Here is a 23854-nt window from a genome sequence, read left to right on the forward strand (position 1 = left end):
TCTCTCTCTCTCTCTCTCTCTCTCTCTGTCTCTCTCTCCATCTTTCTCTGTCTCTCTTTCTGTCTCTGTCTCTGTCTCTCTCTTTCTCTGTCTCTCTTTCTGTCTCTGTCTCTGTCTCTGTCTCTCTCCGTCTCTCTCTCTCTCCTCTCTCTCTCTCTCTCCTCTCTCTCTCTCTCTCTCTCTGTCTCTCCGTCTTTCTCTGTCTCTCTTTCTGTCTCTGTCTCAGTCTCTCTCTTTCTCTCCGTCTTTCTCTGTTTCTCTTTCTGTCTCTGTCTGTCTCTCTCTTTCTCTCCGTCTTTCTCTGTTTCTCTTTCTGTCTCTGTCTGTCTCTCTCTCTCTCCTTCTCTCCTCTTCTGCCTCTTCTTCAAGGCTCATCTCAAAAGCCAGCACCTACAGGAGGTCTTCTCAGATTTACCCAGTGGTTGGTCCCCACCGCCCCCTCCCAGTTATTGTGCTTAATCTGTAGATATTTTTGCATTTCTCTGTCACTTGCCTATCTTGTTTCTCTGCAGTAAAATATAAAGGACTGAAGAGCAGGGATTGTTTGGCTTTTACTTGTATCTCCAATCCCCAGCACAGTTGGAGCACATGGTAGGAACTTCATAAATGCTTTTTAAATTCAATGGAGTCAAATGGCAGGATATCGGGAATATCTAAGCCAAAGTATATATTCTGTGACCCCAGATTGGCTTGGCTAACCAACCCAGGTACAGAACCAGGCTTGGAGGCACAGCAGGGAGCCTCCTTGTGCCTTAGAGGCGTGTCAGGGGCTGAGATTTAAGGGGGGGATTTCTACCTTTTAAAAGTCCAGGCCATGATGACTTACATACATGTTGGGGAAGAGGAAGATTGTCTAATAAGGAAATGTGAAATCATTTCCTCCAATTCTAAATTCAGTTTTTTTTTTTTTTCATGAGTCTATACAGAATTACAGACATAGGAAAAAGGGTCAAAGTTAAGAAGTGTCATCGTTGTCCTATCTGGGCTACACAGAATGAAGAAAGTCCCAGTTTTAAGAAAAGGAAGCTTTCTTTTTGAGATATTTTGTTTTTTGCAAAAACAACACCTGCTCTTCGACCGTTTGTTCCAATTTTGGTTTCAGAAAATATTGCCACCATTGAAGTCCCTTATGATGCTGAGAGCTGGAGTTCTGGTGAGGGAAAAGATGAGATCACAATGAAAGATGAACAGATTAAATGGGGGCAGGGAGTGGGGGAAAGGAGGGGAGGATCCCAGGGGCAGCAGCTCATTGTGGAGCATCCCTCCTCTCCTAGAAGGTCCAGGCCCCGGGGTCTGCTGTGACTGCCTTCCTCAGCCCCACTGTCTCCCAGGAGGCTCCCCGAGTTCTGGGCAGCTAACCCAATGGGACGGTTTCCCTATGCCTGAGGACCGAAAGGGGGTGGCTACTCTCCACATGGAATGCCAGAGCGTGGTCTGATCTGTTCACTGGCTCTGTGACCATGGGCAAAGCACTTAACCTCCTCCAAACCTCAGTTTCCTCACTTGAAAAAACAAGCACCTCCTCCAAACCTCAGTTTCCTCACTTGAAAAAACAAGCAGGTTGGATTACATGGCCTCTATTAGCCCTCTTAGATTTGAGTCAACGATTCTAGGAGTCAGGGGCCTTTGGGTGACTGGCAATCTTGCCAGGAACGCATTTCCTCAGCTTCTGATACATTTTACTTCAGCTCTGATGGACAGATCTTTTTTTTTCCCCTTCTGAAATCCAAAATTGCAATTAATGGCTATTGAGACCAAAATTATTTAATACTCCGTATTGCGACGTTCAAATGGTCTGGCCAATTACTACCAGCATACTTTATGTAGATTTAATGACTAATTTTAGTTTCCATAGGCTCCCTCCTGCTAAATCTCAAAGCTCAGATATAATTGCAAGAGAAATTTAATTGTCTTTATGATTTGAGCCTGGATTAAGACTCTGTATGGATTACTAATCTTCTGTAGGCAGCTGGTATTCTTAATCAGTTGAAAGAAAGAGCTGAAATTCTGTTTTTTTGGCTCTAGAGGACCTATTTAGGAAACACAGGCTCTGGGGAATATTCTCTTTTCCAGAGATCACAGGACATAATAGGTTTAGAGAGAAAGAAAGAAACTTAGAGGCTGGCAAGACCAAATCCTTCATTTTATAAATGAGGAAACTGAGGCACAGAGAGATAATGTGCCCATGGTCATGGAGCTAGTGAGTATTTGCAATGGGATTTGAATTCAGATCTTCCTAACACCAAGTCCATTGGTGATCAGTTATTTTCTCAAAGAGAAGAGGGTAAGTGGGCAGTAATGGAGAGTTTTATCCTGAATAATTAAGGAGGAATTTTATGCCAGGGGCAAGGAGGAGGAAGGCCAGGTGGAGATGGTTAAATCAGTTAAATATGTTCTGGAACAATAACCTTTAAATGTCAGAGCCCTGGGGCAAAACTCTGCTTGACCTGCCCTAGTTTTAACTCTGGTTTTGGCCAGATCCTACACAAACAGGATTGTTGACCACTCAGACACTGATTAACCTTAGAATCATCTCACTGCCTCACTGGAATCTGAGTCAGGAGGTAGGACGGGAGTTCACTTTCTGGGCATAGTTTGGGAAAACATAGCTGACCTCTCAAGGGGAATTAATAGAAACATAAGGAAGTAACCTCTTGAGGTTTTAGAGAAAGGAAATCCAATTATTAACTAGTGCTGCCCCAGCCAGAGGGGCAGGAGGCCATCTTTGGAGGTTCCATGGAGAGTTGGTTAGAGCTGGAGGGGATCACAGAGACCATTTAGACCAAACTGGGCTCCAATGAGAAATGACCTGAGAAAAGTGGTAAGAAATAGAATTCTGATTCTGGCCAAACCCAGAGCTCTTTTTTAGCCAGTTTGGTTTTTATTGAGCTGAATAGTGCACCCAGATTACAATTAGATTGTAAGCATCCTGAGGGCAAGCTCTTTTCTATATGTGTCTTGTATCTACCACAGCACTGCTAACACTGGCCATAAGTTACTTCTTTTCCATTGTAACGACTTTAAAAATGATTGAGGAAATATTAATAATCCAAATTAAACTCAAAAGTATGTCACAGATACTTATTTTGTTTATTAGGCCTGTTGAAAAGATAAAATAACCAGGAGAATCTCGAGATGTCTACCCTATGTGGATAGTTACAAAGTTTTTATATCATTGGAGATGGAGACTAGAAACAATGGCCATTGAGGAAGAAGCAGGTAAGTGTCTGTTCTCAGACACTTACTACTTCCTAGCTGTGTGTCCCTGGGCCAATCACTTAACCCCAATTGCTTCAGCAACAACAAACAAATAAAGCTACTGATTTTACCAGTCAATAACTAATGTTGCCCAAATTCACACAAACAGGAAGCTCCTGAGGCAAGATTTGAACCTGAGCTTGTGACGTCAGAGCCAGCCCTCTTTCCCCTGTTCTGTGCCTTGGACTAGTCATCCATTAATTCCTTCTGATCTTGCAAGGCAAAGGGACCATATTTATTCCAATTCATAGAATGTGTAGCAGTCGCCCACCAGGAACGAGGCAATGAAGATGCAAAAACAAACATGTCCAATTCCTGCCTCCAGTGAGCTTCCGTTCTCCTGAGAGAGGAGGGTAACATGGGCCAGGGAAGCTAGACAAAAAGTGGGCAGTGGATAGAGCATCCCAGAAACATTTAAGGAAGGAGAGGGGGGGACAAAGTGGGAGACATGGAAAACATGGGGCAGAAGTGAGCCTCCAACAGCAGGGAGGTCTGACAGTCGGGCCGAGAAGGAGGAGCCTTCCAGGCCCGGGGATGTACGCGAGCAGCAGATGGCTTTGGGGGTGGGGAGCAGGCAGCCAGCTCCCCAGTTTGCCTGGAACAGAGAAGGGGAATTATGTGAAAGCAGCCTGAGCAGGTAGACTGGCGCCGGCTTAGCAGAGCTTGCGGCTCTCCAGCGATGTGGGACCCTCTCTGGGGGCGCTCCCTCCACCAGTGCAGATGGTAACCCAGCCCCGCTCTTGGGTAATTTTTCTGTGTCTCACTCTAAGCCTGCACTAGGGAATTTTCCCAAGGCCCTGGGATCACTTCCCTTTCTCGGTTAATGTCTTGTGTCCTTCAGTCCGATACTTGGCCAGTCTATCCATCGCCTCTCCTTCTGGCCACGTGATTGCTCACTCTCCTTTTTGGCCCTGTGATTGCTCACTCTCCTTCTTGGTCATCCATTTCCATTACACAGTATTCACTGGGAAAAAACATTTAGTAAGCATCTACCGTGTTAAGAGCTATGAATAAAAAAGCAAAATGGAAAATAGTCTTTGTTCTCAAGGGAGTTTGTTTTCTATCAGGTACCCATCACACAGGATTTTTAATGTTCCAAAGAATTCGGGATCCTATACATTTGGAGGTTCTCACTAGGGATGCACGCCCCAACCCATCCGTGTCTGCTTATGCTTTCTGATTCTTCCAGTCCCATAGTTAGCCCCTTGGGGAAGCTCCACGTAAGAACTGGAACCATCTTTGATTTCTCCTGATATCATCCCTACCCCCCAATCTCCTCTCGCCGTCACAAAATTCCCTGATATCTTCCACTCCTATTCCTTGGAGTCCTTCACTCTGGTTACATATATAAAACATCTAATCATAAACACAAACCTGCAAAATATAGAAATAGAATTCCTATACCCAGACTCCCAATACTCAGCCACAATCTCAGGGTCACACAGAAAACTGCCTGAATCTCTCTCTGGAATCAGAGCTCTTCCCCTCCTGGGGGCCATCTTGGAGATGTCCTTTGCTGCAGCCCGCCTCCAGCCCTCCTCTGTCTGGGTCACTGGTCCATGGCAGCTCCTCGGAGGAAGGGGACGCCCGTTTGTCACACCCATGGATCCAGCCTCATCAATATCAACATGGTTTGAATGTATTAGTGACGCCTAAATAAGCAGGGAGAGGGTGGTCCTTCTGCCTGTGACTGGAGCCATCCTCGATACTGAGGGGGGAGTTCGGTTCTGGGCACCCCAGCTGATAAACCAGAGAGGGTTTCGAAGATTGGAATAGTGACGGCTCTCCCATTGTGCTGAGATTGTTTATCTGGAGGAGAAAAGACTCACAGCAGCAGTTTTCAAGAAAGTCAGGACAGGACGGCCGTGATGAAAAGATATTTGGCTTGTTTTGCTTGATCCCCAAAGCAAAAAACTTACAGCACTGAAAAGAAAATGCAAAGATAGAGATTTAGTCTTAAGCCGGGGAAAAAAAATGGCTTCGAGTTAGATTTTCTAGTCAACAAATCAACAGCATTATTGAGTGCTTATTTTGTGCTGGGCTCTACAAATACCAAGAAAGTAAAAAATACAATCCTAACCAGTTCTAACTGGGAAAAAGGCCCACCAATAACAGGATATGTACCCGGTAAATAGATGGTAATCTCAGAGAGAAGACTCTTCAGTAGCTGGGACCAAGATCTCATTCTAATCCTCTCTAAAGAGTTCATTCACTCTCATGGATTTTCTGGTTTATCTGTATAACTTTTCTGATTTCTGCTCAGAATTTTCTTAGATAAAGGGATTTACAGGCTAGTCACTATTTTTGATGGTTTGTGTAATTAGCATTTGGTGGGAAAGGACCAAGACAATAGGAATAAACTTGGGTTGTATATGTTTTTCCTCTAAGATATGTGACCTGTAGTTTTTGAACCAAAAGATTAAGTCACAGGACCCTCAGTGTTTGATGGTAAATAGATAATATTCTTGTCTCCCTCTGGGCGGAGAACAGACCAGCCAGTCAGCCTCATGTTCCCTCTTCCTACTCCCCTCAAGGCAAGACTCGCAATCTCTCTTAGAGAAGGGTAGGCAAGATTCCAGAGCTATCATCCCCGCCTTTCTGCAAGCCACATTTAGGCAACTCATATGAATTTACACATCTTGGATGGCCAGCACACACCTTACAGATAATTTTAAAATGTGTTAAATTTACATTTTACCATCACTTTCATTTTATCAGCAGCGAGAACCGAGTGAGCAGGAGAAATCGGTTAAACTAAGAAGCTAGCAGATGGTCCACTTCCTCATACTCTACTCCCATTCCTTCACTTCACACTAAGGAAACTTTTCCCTGGGCATTTGTTTCTCCACCAGAAGCCTAGTGATATCAATCAGTCAATCAACAAGCGTTTATTAAATGTCCTCCCGAGTGCCAGAATCAAACAAGATATGATGGAAATAGCCCTGATGTAAGTTAGGAGATTTGGAGTCTAGATGGAACATTATAGGTTCTAGAGTCAGAAAACTCATTATATTTCAGGTTTTTACTACTGTGTGACTTGGGGCAAATCATTTAACTCTAATTGCCTCAATTCCCTCATCTATCAAATGAGCTGGAGAAGGAAATGACAAACCATGCCATTGTCTTTGCCAAGAGATCCTCAAAAGAATTGATCTTGTTATGCCACAATTCTTTTTTATTGTCCTGACTCAGTTTCCCTAATTATCCTGAGTCAGTCCTGCCTCGGTTTCCCTGCTTCTCAGTTCTGCAAAACCTCCCCTCCCTCTTTATCAGAATATTTGATAAGGATAAAAGATCTTATGTTTTAAAATACCAGAATGCCTTTCCCCATCCGGAGCTATTGGAATGTCAGATACCATCTTATCAAGATGCCTTCCCTCATGTCGGGGATGCCTCTCCCTGATTATGTCATCCCCTCTCCGGAGGCTCATCCTACCCTGTCAGAATCCCGTTCCTGCTCTCAGTACCCTGACTCAGCCCCTGCCTCAGTCTACCCAAGCCACGTATATATATGTCTTTGAGAACTCACATTGTTTTGCTGGATCTTGGAGACGATGGTCTCATTCAGCCCTGGGACCAAACCATGGATCCATTTGGTCCCAATAAATCTCTCCATTAAATAAATGATTAAATACTCTCTAATCTCTATGTTGCCTCTATTTCTCCCGCATTACAATCACAGCTGAAAGGACTGAACAATAACAACAAACACGCCTTTCCTTGTGATGTTAAATAAATCCCTTATCTTTGAGCATCCACAAAACAAGAGAAAGTGGATGAATGATCTCAAAGGTTCTAATTAATAGAAAGTCATGGAATAAACCACATTTGGTGGACTTTCAATAAAGAAGATGATTTTTTTTTTTTTCAGACAGTGGATATTGGAGGAGATGATGATGAATACTCCGAGGCAGAAGAGATTGTGTGCTGTCTCTAAATTCCCATAGTACTTGGTACTTTTCCCTTTTCTACTATAGAACATCTTCTAGCTGTGTGTGTGTGTGTGTGTGTGTGTGTGTGTGTGCGTGTGTGTGTGTGCGCGCGCGTGCGTGTATGTACAGGTGATCTTCCTGGTAGACTGTAAGCTCCTTGAAAGCAGGAGTTGAGTTTTATATAAATCTGTGTTCATTTCAGCTCCTTACACAATATATTGAATGTAGCAGAAGCTTAATAGATATAGTGGAATGAATGAATGAATCTTGCTGGCTCAAAATCCAGTACAACGAGTATTTGACATCTACTACAAAACACCTGTGTTGGGCGCTGCCTGGGATAGAAAGCCAACATATAAAACAGTTTCTTCTCTGTCGGAACTTTCTGTTCTCCCTTGTGACCAACTTGGTCTCTGATGCTAATTAAAAAGAGCATTGGAAGCAAAGGTCTTTGAGCAGCCAAGTGGAGGTGAGTCTTTAGACAGAGAAATTTCTCTTCCACGTCAAAGGGAAAAAAACAAACTCGCTACCAACTGTGCTAACAAGAGCAGAGCCGCTAGGATGGGTTTACAATTTTTCCTTCGGCTTATTTCTTTCCGATGTTTGCCCGTTTGCTTTGTATTACTAAGCAGACAGGTTCGAGTTCTGTTAATAAACACTTTCTATTTTTATCAGAGTTGGGCTTAGAAGGGCATGTGAAATTCTGATTTCACGTCAGCATAAAATGTAGTTAGGAAGAGGCTGAGAGATCAGTCTAATCTCTCAACTTGCAGTGAAAAGGATCCAGATTCAGAGAAGGGAAAAGTCTCATCAGAGGATTCTAGATTCAGCGCTGATCCAATCTACAGCCTTCATTTTACAGATGAGGAAACTGAGGCTGAGAAAGGTGACTTGCCCGGGATCACTGAGCTACGAAGTGTCTCTATCCACTAGATAACGGAGTCTCTTGGTCGCGCAACTTATTTATATCAAGCAGAATTAGAATCCAGGTGCTTGCCACACCAGTGAGAGAATGTAGTTACTGGCGCTATGTACTTGGGGGTAATTGGTGGCTTCCATTTGGAATTTCAGGATGGAGAGGCTGGGATTGGACCTTTCCCTTGCCTTTTATTTCTCATGAGACCATCATTAATTCCAACTTTTTCTGTGCCTCAGTTTCCTCATCTATTAGGTTGGGAGATGGGTCTATTTGATTTGCAAAGTTCCATTTCAGCTCTAAATCTGAGATCTCATAATCCTAAGAAATCAAAGTTACATAGATGGCATCATTAGGTGGTACAGCGGATAGGAAGGTGGGCATATAGTTAGGAAAACCTGGGGTTCAAATCCTGCCTCAGGCAATTAATAGTTACGTGACCCTGGGCAATTAATCACTCAGCAAGCATTTATTAAGCACTTACTATATGCCTGGCTCTATGCTAAATATTAGAAATACAAATACTATAAAGAAAGTCCTTCTCTGCCCTTGAGGAACTTACATTCAAATGGGGAAGACAACACATAAAAGATAGCTTTAGTAGGGGAGAGGGGATGTGTGGGAGTGCAGTGGGATGAGAACTGATGAGAGGGATGGCCTTGGCTTCTCCCTAAATGGAAGTTCTAGAAAGAGCTGTCTAGCCAAAGGGGGGGGGTGCTTCCAAGGCAGAGGGCTGACATCATCTTCTAGGATGAAGAGGTTCCTGGGGAATGAGGGAGGAATCTGGCGAGAAGCCTGGTGAGCCACGAAGAGGCAAGAAATGAAGTCACTCCATCCCTTCAGCCTCAGTTTCCTTAGACGCAAAACGTAAGGCTTGAACCCATTAGTTTCTTCATTCTCTCTCAGAAACAAAACCATAATCCTGTGACCCAGAAGTCCATTAGGGAACACGGTAGGACCAAGCACACATTTCTGGGGCACAATTATGGAGGAAATCCTTGGTTGGTCTAACGCCCTACATGGTCAGGACATTCTACTGGGTATCAGGTAAGATCTGATGAATACAGATCCACAAGCGAGGAGGCCATTAATGAACCTTGCAAAAGGCTTCGGGCTATTTTCAACAAACTCTCCAACTCTTAGGAGCTTCTCTGTGGGCTCATCCTACTTTATTCATGGATGTGAATTTTCTAAGTCACTTCCTTTCGCATTTTCTGTTACTTTTAGTGAGCGCACATTTTTGCCTCTCTTGAATCCTCCAATTGGCTGTTCATTCGGTTCTGGTGGGTGAGTTAGGGACAACGTTCTGAAATCCTTTATTTATCTGGGTGAGGTGGCAAGAAAGAGCTGTGACTCACAAAATCAAGACCAACCCTGGTTGTAACAGCCCCAAGAAATATACTATATGTATGTATGCATGTGCGTGTGCGTGTGTGTATTATATATATATGTTACATATTATTATAGTAATTATATATATATAGTATATAGTATTATAGTATATATATTATATATATAGTATATATATTATAGTATATATTAATATCCTGTGAGTAATAAGTGCACAATGTATTCTATGCCCGGATGTGGCCTTGAGCAAAAGCGTGAGCATAACAAGGTTACAAATATATATTTTCCGATCTTGCTGTTAAATACAAGAGGACTTACTATAGACAGACGCAGTCACCTGCGGATGTGGGTGTGAGCCTCTCGGTGTTTTTCACACCTTGTTAAAAATTACAAGTTGCAGGTGGTTTGCTGTTTTGCCTTGATGGGCTTGAGTTTGACCTTAGTATTGCTCTATAGATAATTTACCTACAAATAGACATATTTTTAACTGGATCTAAGATATAATGATGATGGTGGTGGTAATACCATCCATAAACTTGCTTCAGGTTTGCAAGACACTGTAGAGATAATATCTCATTTGGTACAACCACCACGAGAGGGAGGTGCTGTTATTATCACATTTGATAATTGAGGAAACTGAGGCAGACGAGATGAACTGGGTCACCAGCTAGTATGTGTCTAAGAAAGAATTTCAGCGCGGGTTTTCTTGATCCGGTGCTCTACTCACTGTCTGGAGAACTACAGTAAAGGGCAAAAACCCCCTTCTGAACAGCCAGGTATGCACCAGCTCCTGGGTGAGGGCCTTAAATATCTGCCGGGGCACCGAGAGCTTCTGGGACTTGCCCAGAGTTACAGTGAAACAGAGTCCCTCCAAGTCCAGCTTGTCAGACTTCCTCCTTGGAGAATTTCCAGAATCCAAACTAAAAATCTGCCATAAGACAAAACAGCAGCAATTGTCTTCTTGGATAACCAGGCCAGGCTGGTCCACGCGCAGGCTAGCTGTTAACCTTTTCTAAGAAGAATTGATTAAATTGACCCTAAAAGAACAAAGGGTTTCTGTACCATTGGCAAATGTCCGCTTCCCGAAGAAGAGGCAAAAATCTCCACAGCTGGACGTAGAAAATAGCTTCCCACTGAGTGATTGATGGAGATCTCTCAGTTTTCTTACCCCCAGATCTCCAGGGAATGCATTTATTACTAGTATTTGTTAAAGGAAAGGTATTAAACATGAGCGATGGGGTCAGAAGAGCTATTTATTCACTCCAGCCTATAATTCCGCGGAGGTGAGCGTGGATGCTGCACCGAGCTACTTCCGATTATAATTGCCGTTCGAATCAAGGTACTGTCGGAACCAATGAACTGGTTACTCTAACGAGTCTCCGGGGTCACATCAGTCACCCAGGCCGAGCAGCAGATGCTGTCTTTGTGGGGGAAACTCCTAAAATTCTGGAACTTTTTCATATGAACAAATTCTTCTCTTGCTCTGTGCTCCCATTCCATGCCGAGAATGCTGGAACCAGACTGGAAGATTTTGTATTTAGCCCCATTCAGATTCACCTTAACTGGAACAAAGCAGATGCGCTGTCATTGGGAAATTGTTAAATAAATTATGACAAATAAATAGACTGGATTGTTACTATATGATAAGAAATGACAATTGTAAATTGTCAAAAGGGACAATATGAATTCATACAGTCAAGTGAGAAAAGAATATGTCCAATTATGACAATAGCATAAATACCCGGAACCATAACAACAAAAAATGGAATAATTCCAAGTCATTGTATCTATCCAACTAGACAGATGTAAGAACGTATCTCCCTCCCTTCTCTGCAGAGATGGGGGCCATGAATTTGGAACTTTTTCTCTAGTGTGGGATTCAACTGGCATGTTGGCTAGTTTTATTAAACTGCTTTTTTTTTCTCTTGCTTTTATCTTTTCTTATAAGAATTGACTCTTTGGGTGGGGACTCTATATGGGGAAATGAAAGCAATGTGAAAGATAGCAATAGATATCAATAGAATTTTTTAATCATATGATTAGTTTCAGACCAATACTCAAATTTATCAAGGGATTTCTGGATTCCAGCTTTGTCATTTAGCTTGTTAGCTCTCTTCCAGCTTTTTTTTTTATCTGCCAAACTGAGGGATATGGCTCTTATTTTGAATATATATCTATACTAAAATGGAAATGGTTTAGAGGAAACGAGCATAGTCCCTGCAAAAGGAAGGCAACCACGTTTATGGAACGCTCCACATTTTTAAGACACTCACAAGATTCAAATAAATTTAACTCTTCTTTTCAGGAATAAAGAAACACAATTAACTGTGGAAAAGTTTGTTGCTTATTGTTGGAGAGCGCCAACATACAGTATAATACAATATAATACAATAATAATACAGTATAATAGCAGTAATGGCCACTTTTGGAAGCAGGCCGAGCTTGGGCCCTTGTCCCTCTTAGCTCTGCCCTCAAAAATGCAAACTAGGTTAACTCCTGGAGGAATATGATCAATAAAGAGAAAAGAAAGTTACTTCTGTCCTTGTGTTCTCTCTTTAAACTTTTAAATGACTCAAACTCCCATCTTTGAGACTTTGGGAAAATTACTTAGAGTTTATATTTGGCTCATGACTAGGCTGACTCCAAAAGGGGAAGTAGAAGGATGCTCTCCTTATAATATAAATCAGCTACAGGACAGCTTTTTATTTTCTTCATGCAAGAGAAATGCTTAGCACAAGAGATTAATTAATTAAGACTTGAATAAGCTATAACTTATAATTACTATTATACTCTCTCAAGAGGTTGAGGCTTAATATCGCCAAAATTGAAGCAGGATGGGTACTGCTGAACTGGCATTTCACCTGCACCTCAGCTTTGCACCAGTCAGCCAAATTCCCTCAGGCTCATACCTCCCAATAAGTCAGATCAATATTGGAGCTCATACCTCCCAATAAGCCAGGTCAATATTGGAGCTCATACCTCCCAATAAGCCAGGTCAATATTGGAGCTCATACCTCCCAATAAGTCAGATCGATATTGGAGCTCATACCTCCCAATAAGTCAGATCAATATTGGAGCTCATATATCCCAATAAGCCAGATCGATATTGAAGCTCATCCCTCCCAATAAGTCAGATCAATATTGGAGCTCACACCTCCCAATAAGCCAGGTCAGTATTGGAGCTCATACATCCCAATAAGCCAGATCGATATTGGAGCTCATACCTCCCAATAAGTCAGATCGATATTGGAGCTCATACCTCCCAATAAGCCAGGTCAATATTGGAGCTCACACCTCCCAATAAGTCAGATCAATATTGGAGCTCATACCTCCCAATAAGCCAGATCAATATTGGAGCTCATACATCCCAATAAGCCAGATCAATATTGGAGCTCATACCTCCCAATAAGTCAGATCAATATTGGAGCTCACACCTCCCAATAAGCCAGGTCAGTATTGGAGCTCATACATCCCAATAAGCCAGGTTGATATTGGAGCTCATTCTTCTGAGCTTGGTCATGTCTCTGGTGTAGAAGCTTCTCCTGTTGCTTAGTCACCTCCAGATGGGGAATTATTAGCTGTAGAAAGCCCAAATCCTTAAGACTACATCCAAGGTTGGATCCATATGTCTCCAGATCGCTCTTGAGATGGTGCTCAGGATGGAAGCACAGAGAAAACAGAGACTGGGCTTGAGATTCAGCCTCTGAAGCTTTTCAACCAATATATGTATTTTATCTGCATGTTCTTGAAGTTCTCCAAGTTTTCCAGGGTGGGGGACATGTGGCCCCTCCCTTGCCCCTCACAGGAAGCCGGTGAGAGTGGGAAGCTCTTTGCCACAGACTGATACGAATGGTGATGGCCCTTCTGCTATCACAGGATGGAGAACCAGCTCCAACGTCGCAAGCTCTTAAATCTCAAGGTTCATGGATCCATGCATGGCCAGGATGCAGGCTCAGTAGCCAACGAGGTGTACTTCAACCCAATCCACAGAACAAGAATAAAGATCATGATATTATCTCCATTAATTTCCAGATTTAATGTTGTTCTATTCAGGATGCTATGAAGAACCAGATAAAATAATAACATAATTCATCTGGAGGAAGAAAAAGTCTATAATCTTCAGGGAAATGATGGGGAAAGGCTAAGAATGAAGGAAGCAAAACTGTACCAGACGCCAACTTATATTACAGAGAGAAATAATCATTTGGACAATCTGGTACCGCTAAATAAAATAGGAAAGTCAATCAATGGAACAGATGAGTAAGCAGGAATAAAAATAAACCCCAAACAGAAGCCTAGCAGTGAATAAATCCAAGAATATAAAATACAGAGGAAAGAAACTGAGGCTGAGAGAAGCGTTTAATTTAAGGTCAATGAATGGCTGAGCCAGGATTTAAATGTGGCAGCAAGTTCAGTGCCATACCAGATCTCTAAAGCTACTGGCTAAAATTGGAAGTCATAATACAAATTTTTTTTAATAATAGCTTTTTAATTTTCAAAATATGTGCAAAGATAGTTTTCAGCATTCATCCTTGCAAAACCTCGTTTTCCAAATTGTTCTCTCTTCTCCCCATCCCCGCCCCTAGACAGCAAGCAAATATTGTGCTGCAAAGTTCTGTTAGATGTGATATGAAAGCTTTATTCTTGGGGCAGTTAGATAGTGACAGCAGTGGATGGAGCAGCATACCTAGAATCACAAAGACCTGAGTTCAAATCCAGTCTCTGACACTTATTAACTGTGTGACTCTGGGCAAGTCACTTAACCCTGATTGTGATCACAAAAAAGTTAAGTTCTTCTTTAGAACTGATATCTGGCTCTTAGGTGATCAATTAAGGAAAAAAACTCTTCAGATTAGTTCATTAATACAATTATCCAAGCTCAGAATTGGAGGTAAGACTTCAGAGGCTATTTTGCTCAATTGATACTTGGACAAGAATTCTCTCAACTACATCCCAGATCAACGTTCATCCAGCTTCTGTTTGAAGACTGTAAACACACAGGTTTTAAAACTATAAGGAGCACAGAAATAAGCCAGAACAACCGCTTAATCTTACAGATGAAGAAATTGAGATCAGAGAGCAAAAGATTTTGCTCAGGTTTGCACAAATAGGTTCTAAATCTATGATCTTGGAATTATAACTCAAAATCCAATGGTCTTTTAAGTCTCCCATCGTTATTCAGTCATTTTCAGCCTTGCCCTACTCTTCATTTGGGGTTTTCTTGGCAGAGATGCTAGAGTGGTTTGCTATTTTCTTCTCCAGCTTATTTTACAGATGAGGAAATTGAGGCAAACAAAATGAAGTTATTTTGCTATGGTCACACAATTAGTAAGTGACTAAAACTGGATTTTTAATCCAGATCTTCCTGACTCTAGGCCTAATTCTCTATCCATTATGGCACCAGATCCTCCATCCTTTCTTCCTTCTCCCTTATGCATGCATTTCTCCTCTTTGATATTCTTAGTTCTTTCTAAAGCATTTAAATGACTCTTATCTCTTATCTTCATTCTCTCTTCCTTCCCCCAGCCAAGATTTATTAGACAAAAGAGTCTCCTAGATCTCCCTTCTCTCTTTCTCTACTGTTGCTGGATGTTAGCTTCTTTGCCATTTATTAAAGTGGGTGATCCCCACTATAGCTTTAATCCTTTTCTCAACTCTCACAAACTATTGCCTTGTGATGATCTCGTCCACTCCCATAGCTTCAGCCGTATCACTCCTTGAATCATAGACTCTCTGAGCTGGACAGGCCCCAGAGAACATCTGTCCTAATCCCTTCTACAATATTTCTTGATAATTGACCAATCACCTTCTCCTTTCAAGACATAGTGAGTTGGGAGTCACTCTCTCAAGAGGCAGCTCATTATACGATGGGGAAGCTCTGCTTGTTAACAAGTTTATTTTTATATCCATTTTAAATCGGTCTCTCTAACTTCTCATACATTGCTCTTTTCTCTGCCTTTTGGTGCCAAAAGAATAATATAATCCCTCCATTATATGACAACCTTTCAAATGTACGAAGGCAATAATTACTTCCCCCACCATCCAATCTTCTCTTTTTCAAACTAAATATGCCCAGTTTTTTGAGTGAATCCTCTGATGATATAGTCTCAAAGCCCTTTCCATCTTAGTTGTTTTTTCCTGGACAATCCCCAGCTTACTTATACTTATATGTCCAGACCCAAGCACCATACTCAGGTGTAGTCTGGCCAGAATCCAGGACAGAGAGTTTCACCTCCCTCCTGGTGAATACTATAACTCTCATATCACATGAGGGATTGGTGGCTGGAATATCACCCAACTGATTCAATAAATTTTCAGGCTGCTAAAATCCCAAGATCTTATTTTAGATAAAATATAATCTCAATATCCCTGATGCCCCCATTCCCACTCTAACCTCATCCCATCACTGATAGTGTTTCCCCTCTGAGATTATCTCCAATTTACTTAATATGCTTACAATATCCATATTTATCTATCTTGTATATACATTCTTTGCATAGTGTCTCTCCGTTAGAATGTAAGCTCCTTGAGGGAAGGGATTTTTTTTTTTTTTACCACCACATAGTATAATATCTGGCACATAGTAGGTGCTTGTTAAATGTTTATTAACTTGATTTGGTTTACCTCATGCATGTTTTCATTGTGAACTTCAATAAAGAACTGCACATTTACCTCTATTAAGCAGCTGCATTGAAATAGATAAAAGGTTATCTCTGAGTCAATGAAAAAAATGCTAATTTGGACAAGATCAAGGCTGAATTTCTGGGGCGCTCATGCCATTAGAAAATGTCCTCCAGGTTGATATCAAACATTAATGATTAACTTGGGGGAAAGTACGGAATCCCAGAATTTGAAGGGTCAGCTAATCACAAGTATATGTGAGCAAGAATATCCTTTTCTTCCATGGGAAGAAGTGAGTGGGCAGGGCAGGGATAATGAGTTCTCTCTTGAAAATTTTGAGTTTTAGAAAACCTTCATGATATTCAGCTGGAGCTGGAAATATAATGGAAAAATTTGTGAAGAAGGCACATGTTGGATTCAGGAGTCAGGGCAAAATGGAGACTGTATCTCACAATCAAAGGTGTAACTAGAACAAGCCAACTGGGGCTTTGCTCCAAGGAACTGCCATGGGTGGGGGTTTCTTTTCTGCAACTCAGTGAGCTGTGCCCAGCAAATAGCGAACATGAAGGAAACTTGTCCATAATACATTGTCTCCTTCCTCATGATCCTTTCCCCCGCCACTTTGCTTCCTTAAAAGGCAAAATATTGTTATTGCTTAACTTTTTCTTCTGAACTGCCAGAATTTTTCAATTAGGCCAAAACAAGGAAGAAAAAACATTCATGAAGTTCTGGACCAGAATCTCATTTCCAGACTTTAGATATGCTTGTCAACATTTCACACTGTCTGGCCGGGCTATGATTCCCACTTCTTTCTCTCTCTCTGTGGGAGCGGATATTCCTCCTGTGAACTCTACTGAAATGGAAGGGAGAAAACGTCTTCTCAATAGGGATGAGCAGTAATTAAGTTTTGTGATAAAAACTGATAGCCAATATTCCATTCAACTCAATCCTTTTAAATAACATTAACTGAATGGACCTGATAAACATTGAGAAATCACTGACTCCTTTATCCTTCTAGGTACAAGATTCATTTCCCTTCTCTTTGCTTAGCTCGGTCAGTGGTCACGATGATCTCTCATTTCTATTCATTCATTTTTATTATTATTATATTCACAACATGTTTGTTCAATCTCATTCCCTGGCTCAGCTTTGTAATTAGATGAAGGAATGAAAATAACTTAAATGAATCCCTAGTTTTCTTTAGATAAAAATAGATCACTGGAGCCTTCTTCCTGAAAGGAAAAAAAAAAAAAAACTGAAGGGAAGTTTAAGGAGGATTTTGGTCTGAAATTGGAGCCTGAAGAGGGGCAGATGCTTCCAAAGGATAATCAGAACCTTGATTTAGACTGTCTTTTGGCTGCAAGATCATCTCCTAAGATAACTAATATAATGAAGCTGGCAAATCAGCAAGAATGAAGAGATTGTGCTTCTAACTCCTGGATAGGACAATACTTTCTTTGATGCTATAGGATTCAGGATTTCATCATTGATGATGGGAACACCCATTATCAAGGTGAGGATCACAAGTCCTTCCATCTGAGGAGAGGGGTCTTTGTCAGTTTAGGTGGCTCCGATGTTCATGGCCTAGGAGTCAACCTTCTGGTAATGATTTTTGTGAGCCTAAGCTGTTCTTCAGATGATAGAATATAATCCATCCCTACACTCCAGGCCTGTCCGGATTGGTGGGATGGGCCAAAATTTACATTTCCCTGTCATGACTATCACCATCACCATCATCGCCAACAAATCACATCCCTAAAGGACTTTAATGTCTTCAAAGTATTTTGCATACAGATAAGGGAAATTCAATCTAAGTGAAATTGAATGGCTTAAGGTTACATAGCTAGGAGTTACCTTGTGGGCAGTAGAAGGCACAGTAGATAGAATGCCAGATGTGGGGTCAGAAGATCCAAGTTCAAATCCAGAAATCCAGCCTCAGACACTTATTAGCTATCTGTCCCCAAGCAAGTAACTTAACCCTTTTGACTCAGTTTCCTCACCTGAAAAAGCAGTTGAAAAAGAGAATGCTAGTACTTTTGCCAAGAAAACCTCCCAAAAGGGTAAAGAACAACCAGAGATGACTGAAAAAACTAAATTACAACAACAAATTATCTCATAGCTAGTAAGTTAATAAGGAAGCAAGCAAAGTCTAAGTGAAACATCAGAACTGGAACTTAACGAATGAATGAAAAACATTTATTATGCATTTACTATGTGCAAAAAACTGCTAAATCTAGGGATACAAAGAGAATAGCAGTGTCAGCCCTCCTCTGGAGAAACCTGTGTTTTAATAGATTCGAATATTTGTGGCTGTTCACATTAAGAACAAAACAGGGATCTCTTCCAACTAGGAGTTTCCTTCACGTCTGGCACATGTGATATCAGAATCGTGCTGGAAAGAACCTTGAAGAACAGTCAATGCGCCTTATGTTTTCTTGCTATAGCCACAGATAACTTGGTTCCCCTCACTGTCGGGGTATTAACAACAAATGAATCATAAATGCCAGAGAAAGGCGCTCATTAAAAGTGTTTGATACTTTTGGAGGATGCTCAGCACGGAACATAAATGGAAGAGCTCTTTATGATCTGAAGGTTTTACAAGGGCTCCTGTTTGCAAATGACTTTGGAAAAGTAGGATTAAATCCTAGAACCACAAACCACTATGATAATGGATTGCCCAAAGATTTAATACCAGATTAATAATCTACGTAGGAATAATCAAATAAAAAAGCCCACTTCCTAGATTAGAGGTGCACAAATTTTATCGATTGTGTAACTCATCCTTAAAATGCATTGAGTTTGTGTATACATACTGATTTATAAATTATGTAATGTTCTAGTCTAATAATAAATGTGTGTTATAAAACTTTCCCAAAAATAGAAATGAAAAAGGAAGAGATAAATAATATTTGGTCTCTGATTGAATAGAGAGCCACTGGAATTTTTGGAATAGGAAAGTTTTAATACAATCCCTTGAGCAGCTGTGCAAAGGATGGATTAGGGACTTGGGGCATAGAAGACCAGTTAGGAGGCCGTTGTAACAGTCCAGAGCTTAGGTGAGAGCCATGTCAACAGGAGAAAGGAGAAAGATATGAGAAATATAGAGGCAAAAATGATGTGATTTGAGAATTGATTGGAAAGTTAGGAGTCAAAAATGGTGCATGTTGTGTGCCTGGGAGGTCAGATCATGGGACCCTTGATAGTAAGAGGAACACCTGCAGTCCAGGTTAGGGTTATGATAGCTCCATCTCTTAGGAAGTCACTGTTTGGATTGACCCTTCTATTGCGATTTCCCCAGTGGCTGTAACTGGGGATACTGACTCCCATCATCTGGGGTCAGGGGGTTGGTAGAGGCTCTCGGAGCAGCAGCAGAGAGATGGGCCCTCCCTATTCTCTGCTTGGGCTAGGTGGGAAGGCCCAGTCGTCTCCATACCAATGTAAGATTATCTTCCAATGTGAAGGGAGAATTTTGGAAGCAGGAAAGCTTTTTTATAGCTCTTGGAACAATAATGAACTTAGTTTATCTTTGTTGTCTGAAGAGGCAGCAGTAGAAAGCGCTCTGGCCAGTGACTGCTCAGATCCGGGCACTTGGGATCTAACACATCACACTAACAGCTAAGAGACATGGACAGGTCCCTGGTCTGCTGGGCCGCCCTTTCCTCCTCCGAAGGGATGAAAGTGCTCATCTTCAAGATTGTTCCCAGCTCCGACGAGCCGTCCAGTTCATGAGCATCAGTGTAAAAGTGAGCGGAGAGAAGAGCTGGGTTCAAATCTGAGCCTTTACACGCATTCGTTGGGTTGTTTTTAAGCAAATGGCTTCCCCTGGGTGGGCCTGAGTCCAAGGTGTCTCCCAGCTCCGGGGGCTCAGCCCTCTGGCATCCCTCACATCAGGGAAACAATAGTCCCATGAAATCCCTGAGCGAGGTCCCTGGCCTCTCTGCTCCTGCACTGAGACATCTCGGTCAATGGGCTCTGCCATTGGGAAGGGAAAGCCACGCTTCCCTTAGTCCCCGTCCGAATGAGAGGGGGTGAGAACTGAGTGGGAGGGCAGCCCTTTCACAGGGGAAGGCCATCCATAACCGTCCCCCGGCAGAGAAGAGAGGGACTGAGCCAGGCAAGTCGCTTTTATTCCCAGGCTGCCTTTTGTGTGCTGGGCGCCAGCGAGGCTCCTTGCTCTGCCCTCATTAAGGAAGTACAGAGGGGCTCGAGAACACAAAGCCCCCCAGCCTTTGTGGGCTCCCAGGCTTCAGTCCCCCACTGCGGGCCAAGGCCCCTCGGCTGGATCTGCAGCCAAGCAGAGGGCAGCCCGGGCAGAGAGGAACCATCCCTGTGCCCACAGCCCCACCTCCCAGTGCCAGCGGAGGCTTCTCAGCACGGGAGAAAGCGTGGGGCTTCAGGGGAGCAGCAAGGGCAGGGGGGCCCTGAGCCGTGCCACCCCTCACTTTTGAACAGCTATTTATTATGTGGCGACCTTCAGAGGAACACAAGGCCCCTGTTCCCGAGAACCTCCCCAAAGCCATTCCCGACATTGCCCATTCAGAGCCGACAACCTCCTTTCAAAGGAAAATGAGCGGTGTTGGCCAAGCCTGTAGTTAAAGGCCTGGTGATGGACAGACATAGAAAAGCAGGCTTAAGCAAAGGAAAAGAAATCACAAGCTTAGAAAAGGCATCATAACTCAGGGGAAAGTCACAGGAAGCAAGAAACTCCATTTGGCTGGGGGGGGGGATTTCCCACATCTCCAAGCTGAAGGGGGGTGGGGGATGGAAGACCTGTTCTTTATCCAGCTTCTTTCTTTTTCTATCAAAGCTTTTATTTCACAGGGAGAAAAGGCTTCCCTTAGTGGCTAGGAAATAATCTTAGCACCCCTCTGCTCCTCAGCTGGTCCCGTCCCACTGTCTCCTCGTCTGCGGTCTTTCAGTCTTCCTTCTCTATATCTTCCTAACGTGAAGCCCTGACCATTCCGTTCTCCTGCTCAAAGCTCTTAGAGATTCCCTTCGCCTAGTGAATAAAATATAAAGCCCAAAGCCTGGCGTTTATGGCTCTTCCAGTCCGGCTCCTGACTCTTTTCTTACCTTAGTGGGATGTTGCAGCCCTTCTTAAGCTCATGTTTCAGTCAAACTAGAGGAGCACCATGTCTATAGCTCTCTAGCTCTCGGTTTCTTCCTCTATAAAATGAAGAGCTTATACTCTGCAAATATACGTGCAAATGTGTACTAATTTAATGTACTGATTGATACCGCGGCCAAAGGCCAAAGGCAAAATGAGAACGTTGAATTAATTGCCAAACGAGAAGGTGACTTCTAACAGCATGGAGGGCTGGGGAGGGGGACAAAGAGCATGACCCCAGAATCTGCTGTTCCTCCACCAGGCTCCTTGGAGAAAAGGCGCCATTACACAGCATCTCTCCTTCTCCCCCCGGATAAGACAGACTCAGACTGGCCAGGGGTCAGCCCAGAGCTGGACCCCAGCGCGGGAAGGCAGCCCAGGGTGATGGGCACCCAGAACCTTGGCTCCCCCAGTAGCAAAAGATATCAGGCTCATCCGGCCTTCCTGGCGGACTGAGACCCAGCTTATAGCCAGGAGAGCCTTGGGAGTGGAGGTTTGAGAGAGCCCCATGAAGGAGGAGACTTCTGATGAACGGGTGTCAGTCGTGGAAGCCTGAGGTTAAAAAGATAGCAGAAAAGGAGGATTCCCTCTGGGAAGAACTGGCAGAGCGGCCGGGCTGACATTCCCATCCCTGGGGAGACAGAAGCCTCCGTGAAGGAAATCAAAGATTCCCCAGCAGAAATCAAGGAGAAATATAAGAAGGCCATGGTTTCTGCTGCTCAGTTAGACAATGAAAAGATCAGGTTGTACCTGATCAGGTTGACACCCTGAAAGATGCGCTATTAGAGCTGGAAGAACAGTTGGATGAATCTTGAAGACAGTATCTTCAGAAAAAATCAGAAAAGAAAAATTGAAAGGTAGAAACGTGCCCACAGAGTGATACAATTGCCATTTCCTAAAGCAAAGGAGGCCTTAAAACAAACAGAAGAGAGGCTTGTGATACAGGGAATGGTCCTGAATTTCTCACCAATGGAGAGCCTCTAGATAAGCTAAATAACATGAGTCGCCTAGGAGCTCCCAAGGTGTCCCAAGAGGAAATAGATGCCCTAAAGTTGTCCAGGGCTGGGACAATTGACATAAGGCTGAAAAAACCACATTGATGAATGAGAACGCTTATTAGGACAGAATAATAAACAAAAAGGGCAGCTGAGAGAGAGACAGAAGAAGGGCAAGCTAGAAAACGTAAGGTCTGAAGAAGACACCTTGGAAAATGGAACAGATCGCCACATATTTGATCTACAAAGGGATGCCAACAGACAGGTCGATGATCTCAAATTTCAACTTGCAAAGTCGGAGCAGGAGGTAACTGCATTAAGACTGAAACTAAGTGTCTGACAAGTCAGCTGCTGAGAAAGGTGGGAGTCGAGGAACAGAAAGGCCAGAAACAAAAACTCCAAAGAGAGCTTCGCTGGGCGCTGGATAAAACCAAGGTACTGATGCACTTAGTGAAGCACCTGGAGAAGGTGAAGGACAACTTTAGCGTTCTTATCCCAACCAGAAGCATGGGGCCACACACAATCCCACAGCAGACTGTTCTCTGAGATGCTGTTTTGTCCCACATCCCGTGCACACACACGCTCACCTGTACCCACAAACACTGCTTTGTTTCTTGTGACTGGATTTTGGTCACCCCACCGTAAAGCCCATATGTATGCTCTTAGAAGCACATTTTTCCTGGTCCTGGGAGGCACAGCAACCCTTGATGGCAAATGGCACTTCAAGGATAGATTAAGATTTGCCTTCTCTTTTTATTGTATCTTGCTGCAAACTGGGCTGTGGGGAGAAGGAAGGAGGATAATTTAATCTTCTAGGAGAGTGACTTTACTAGTATTAGCCTAATTCTACACTGTTATGCACAAAGCACTGTGGAGCCATAAGTCATTACCAAGCAACACCCCTTAGCTGAAAACAAGAGAAAATGGAGGTCACTGTCTAAGCAACAGTGGCCTTTCGAAACTGTTTACAGACAAGAAAGGAAGACTTTTGCTTCAGTTCAATCTAAGGAATATTTTCAGTTTAATTATAAAAAAAAATTATCTTAGAATAAATGGGCAATAGTTTCACTGAAGATGATAGCTTTTTATTTGTATTATATTGGGAATTAAAGTTAACATCTTTTGGGATGTAATGTTGGGAAAATATTTTTAGAGGAAATTGGTGATTTAGACATAAAGGGTGATACCATAAGCAAATTAGAAGAGTAAGGAATAGTTTACCTGTCAGATCTGTGGAGAAGGACAGAATTTATGAATAAACAAAAAATAGAGAATACCATGAAATGCAAAATGGATAATTTTGTTTATATTACATTAAAAAGTTTTTGCACAAACAAAACCGATGCAACTGATATTAAAAAGAAAGCAGAAAGCTGGGAAACAAATTTTATAGTCAGTGTTTCTGATTAAAAATCTCATTTTTCAAATATATAGAGAATAGTAAAATTTATAAGAATACAAGTTATTCCCCAATTTTGATAAATGGCAAAGGATACGAACAATTTTCAGATGAAGAATTAAAGTTATCTATGGTCATATAAAAATGCTCTGAATCACTATTGATTAGCAAAATGCAAATTAAAACAATTCTGAGACACTTATAAGATTGGTTAATATGCAGCAGCATGCAAGTTCAAGTTAAGAAAGGTCCTATGTCTCAAGCATATCTCTCTGT

The 23854-nt window shown here is 42.4% G+C and overlaps 1 non-coding gene and 1 pseudogene across 1 annotated transcript; both read left to right on the top strand.

Moving 5' to 3' along the window:
• Window positions 1–3197: 3197 nt before the first annotated feature.
• Window positions 3198–22725, top strand: LOC127547001 (leucine-rich repeat flightless-interacting protein 2-like; annotated as a pseudogene).
• LOC127552634 (U6 spliceosomal RNA) lies at window positions 11614–11718 on the top strand. The gene has a single exon (XR_007951492.1). It is a non-coding gene; the product is annotated as a U6 spliceosomal RNA (small nuclear RNA).
• Window positions 22726–23854: the final 1129 nt, after the last annotated feature.

This window comes from Antechinus flavipes, chromosome 2 (assembly GCF_016432865.1).
Source record: "Antechinus flavipes isolate AdamAnt ecotype Samford, QLD, Australia chromosome 2, AdamAnt_v2, whole genome shotgun sequence".
Classification (NCBI taxonomy): Eukaryota; Metazoa; Chordata; class Mammalia; order Dasyuromorphia; family Dasyuridae; genus Antechinus; species Antechinus flavipes.